The sequence below is a fragment of the Amphimedon queenslandica genome, unplaced genomic scaffold (genome assembly GCF_000090795.2).
Source record: "Amphimedon queenslandica unplaced genomic scaffold, v1.1 AMPQUscaffold_12963, whole genome shotgun sequence".
Taxonomy (NCBI): domain Eukaryota; kingdom Metazoa; phylum Porifera; class Demospongiae; order Haplosclerida; family Niphatidae; genus Amphimedon; species Amphimedon queenslandica.
Genome location: NW_003546801.1, coordinates 46,931 through 51,385, shown reverse-complemented (window position 1 = coordinate 51,385; position 4,455 = coordinate 46,931). Strand labels below are relative to the sequence as shown.

Genomic DNA, 4,455 nt, shown 5'->3' with positions numbered 1-4,455 from the left:
TTTGCCTCAATACCGTAAAATCAAGTTTCTTAAATGCTTATGGACACCAGTGAGAGGAATAAAAACTATTGATACAAAAACTGTCCCATTTCTAATAAGGTCTCATGTGATGCTAATTAAGTGAGCTTTTTACCCTTTCAAACCTCCTCTGGCTGTGCACCATTAAGAAAAATTACATTAATATAAAGCAACCTCCGTAAATGGACAGTGGAAGTGCTAAAAATACTTTGATATAGACATAAATAGTCGAGCATATCATAGCAACATGAGTCCACAAAGTCAGCAAAATGGAGGAAGAGTCTGTTGCTTTGCAGTTGGTAAATCTAGATGATGCTGTGTGTATAAACTACTTGTAAACTTTCAGACCTACTCTATCCAGTGACGTGTATTTTTGTTCGATGCAACTAATCATTGGTGTTTAATTGTTCTGCAAATCGTCCTGTTTGAAGTTGTTGTCCACAGGATGCAAGTTTTGTACCTTGTATGCAAAAGTTCTAAATAAATCTGACTAAGGTTTATAAACAAATAAACAGTGTCAAACTGGAGTACAGTAACAAGATTTTAATAAAAAGTAACTTCATGTTGACAAGCTAGGAGCTACAAACTGTTCCAGAAACTTGTTTGCTTTGTACCCTTAACTCCATCACAGTAGATGCTACAGCTCTTGAACTTTGGATATAAAGCTTCATCTACATGCTGAGGGCAATAAGCTATTATTATCTCTTAATTTCACTGCATAAATAAATATGAATGTTCTATTTTAGAAATAATTAATGATACACAGTATTATGACTCATCATCCAGACTTTTCAAAGGCTGTGCTATTCTATTACATTCAAGAGGAGTAGGACAATTTAATAATTATTGAAAATACTGATAAAAGGACTTGTGTTAAAAATAAAGGCCGTGAAAGGGAAAAGAAGTGAAAACCTCCAAAAAGGTCTCATATTTTTATGTCTCCATTAATATTATTTTCAATAATAATTGTTTGTTCCTTTAAATAAAAAAACGATATTTGTACATGGTATTTAGTTGATCGAGCTAGAGCAGACCTTACCAACCTGCGATTTGAATTCTGATGCCGCACTCTTTGTTAGGCTGTAATCACTTGAACATGTTACATATTTGTACTTCAAAACTTATGTTAGTCTCACTTTAATTGTTCATTCACTTTATCGGAACAATTGTCGACACTATAGGCAGAAAGAAGTTATTCTCTAGTAGAAAGAAGCTCACAAACTTATGCGACAAGTATAGCATTACATCTTGCAAACCACTCACTTATGACAATTTGAAAGACAAACTAAATAGTACCCTATTACCGGACGGGTTCTCTAAAATGGAAGATACAACATCAGGCTTGATTGTTCTTTGCTGCATTGAAGTAGATGAGAAGACTCCTTCTCCGTCGTAATTAAGCAAAATCTCAGATATACAATAAATGAATACGGTAGGCGCAATGTATCTCTGCCTGAAACAAACAAATTATTGATCATGAACATATCCTATTTTTGATTACTTACATATCATCCTTTGAACATTGCAATGGTGATTCAGAGAAATGCTATTTGTTGCTACCAAGGAAAGAGACACTAAATGTAAGGTATAATCTAATACACTTGTTGCATTACAGGGTGTCATGAAAATATTCATTGATCTCAAAATTTTTATATAAATTTATTATCATTTGCCAATATATTTATATAATTTTGCTAAAATACGCAACATTCTCCTAGAAAAAAATCCTTAAAGATTCAGCACTTTGAAGGATTCAGCCATTACTTCTGGTAGTGGGCGTGGCCACACAATGACGTAGAAGGGAGAACAGAAATGAATTCAGAGCACTCTGAGTCTTTTAATGAAGCCTCTGAAACTGAAGACTTCCTGGGAGAAGTAGATTTCTGAAGACTTTCTGGGAGAAGTAGATTTAAATAACATACAGCCTTACATGTATGAAACAGAAGCCAGTACTAGTAGTGAATAAGAAGACCCTGATGATGATCCAGAAAATCGCCTCATTAATACAAATTGGTAAACTGCCTGACAGAGAATGATGTATACATATAGACTATGGATGATGTATATACCTTCTTAGTTTATTAATACACTACTTTGTGACAGGTGCCTATGTGGCTTCTGCCAGTTTATGCCTACTGTAGCAGAATGTGTGCGCCGTCGTGAAATGCCTCAAATATCTACAAAAATCAATGAATTACCATCCCCGATACCTACATGCATAACAATTCATCCTGGATTTTCCAGTGTCTGCCTAGATCAATGGGTTCTCCAGACAGCTTTTTATTTTTATGGTCAACACTATGGTAACTATTACCATGGCCCAATTTATGAGTAAGATTTTGAAATTTTGTGAAAAAATTTATTGTTAATCACTATAGCAAGCTGAGGAATATTGCCTACAGACAATTAACCAGATGGTGCTGGCAATAGCTAGGGCGTGATGTTTGTGTGGTATTGCCATCGTGTAGTGTAACCAAAATAAGACACACCTTTCCAACACATTCATCACATTATATTGGTTTTAAATTATAAATTAATTTAGTTGAATCTACTCATGTGCTGTGTTATAGTATCTGGTTTTGATGGTTTCTCATATTGACTAGCTAATGTAGGTGGTGGATTGGTAGTAGTGTGAATTGTAACATTGTTGATAGCCAATTTGATTGCTTCTATCATTACATCATGTGTATAGCCTAAAGATATATTTCAATAATGAAATACAGGATTTGTTACATCAATTTTACCTTATGAGCTACTCTCTGTAATTTTTCTCACAGTGTGACCTCCTTTTTGAATTTCGGAAATAAAATGCTATATCTTTTCTCTCCAGATTTAGTAATTGCTTGTTCTTCCCAGCATTTTTATTGAAATGCAAAGCAGAAAGTTGCAACCTATTATATAATGCATGTCTGATAAATATTAATCAATAAGTTAATAGTACCTAGCTAACATACGAAAGAGCAGTATGCTTGGGTGCAAAATGATTCACCATGCTATGATACGCTTCCAATTTTGATGTTTGGAAAGTATTTGAGCATTTAGCAATACCCGTACACAAATGCTTGTTTTAAATGACAGAAAGTAAAGTGATACTGGCCTGTGTATCTATATAGAATTTAACATAATACTTATTTAGTATCTGTACCCACTTCTTTTTATTCATTTGCATTTTCCAAGTGGGCCATGAGAGCACTTTTAGTACAACTTGCCATGCCCTTGATGCTTGTTATGTATATGATTGCATATTGACACCCATTTTTCTAGAATAAGGTCTTCATTATCTTCTTTTGTTGACATTATTGACCAGTACAGATAATTCACTATGCTACGTGTCCATTCAGCAATAGTGTCACTTCCTTTCTTCTTTGCTAGCTTATCAAGTTTTTTCTGAAGTCCTACATGTTTAAACAAATGTCAGATACATGTGTGCATGTACCATAAACAGTCGGAGTAGTAGTTGCATGTATTTATTTTAGACACTGTATACTATTAATATTACCTTTGGCCAGATGCCATACATCAAATTTGTGCTGAATTCCTGTCATGTGGTCCTTCATCCACTTTGTTATTTCAACATGTCTGTCAGTGACTAACACATTTACATCTAATTCTTGTTTCTTCAAAAATGTCATTCCTCTTATGCAGCCCTCTTTTTCCATGTTGGTACTTCCCTACACTTCATTGCTCTATTAAATAATTAATATTTTCTAAAATATTATATTGGGAAAAAAGCACCTGTATTAGTTGTGAATCAATAACTAGACCACGTTCCAAGTCCATCAATGTGTATGATCCATATTTTGCACTGTATCCCGGGCTGACGCACCTTCCATCACCTCCAATTGATAATTTATTGCCACTAGCCTTCGAAGATGATATTATTTCTGATTGGATTTTTTCCCATTCTAATCTAATGGCTGGTTGAACAGATGTATTCTGATGTCGAAAGAATGTAGATTTTGCAATAGATGCACAGTTCATAAATTGAAAGAATCGAATTACTGGACTTGGCAACAATCCTGCTGATAGTAACGCTGATGACATTAAAATATTCCCAATTGGATAACCTTGACTAACTGGTTGGCTATGCTGTATTCGAGTATGTGAACATACATTACATGTTTGCTTGACAGATAAAAATGTTCCAATTGTTCACAAGTCAATTTCAACCTCCGATTTACAGTTTGCACATTGTTGAAATAGGCCTAGCAAGCATGATTTAAAAACTATAAATTTTTTTCCTCTATGTACAATTTACAGGCATCTTCGGTGTTTATATCATTTCTATAGCTTCTAGAATTCAAAATACAAATAGTATTGCATGTGCAAGCGTTATAGCACTTACTCTATGTCAGAGTTATCTTCCATTAATATATCTGAATCCCATGACATTTCAGTACCATCAAATGATGAACTGTATGAGAAAGTTCTAATAAT

General features: G+C 34.1%; 1 long non-coding RNA gene across 2 annotated transcripts; it reads right to left on the bottom strand.

Moving 5' to 3' along the window:
• Positions 1-2,518: 2,518 nt before the first annotated feature.
• Positions 2,519-4,447, bottom strand: LOC109586038 (uncharacterized). Of its 2 annotated transcripts, XR_002186781.1 has the most exons (7): positions 4,364-4,447; positions 3,754-4,311; positions 3,518-3,704; positions 3,168-3,413; positions 2,960-3,123; positions 2,763-2,909; positions 2,519-2,711 (listed from the first exon to the last, which is right to left on the bottom strand). It is a non-coding gene; the product is annotated as an uncharacterized LOC109586038 (long non-coding RNA). The 2 variants fall into 2 exon arrangements; XR_002186782.1 differs by lacking the exon at positions 2,960-3,123.
• Positions 4,448-4,455: the final 8 nt, after the last annotated feature.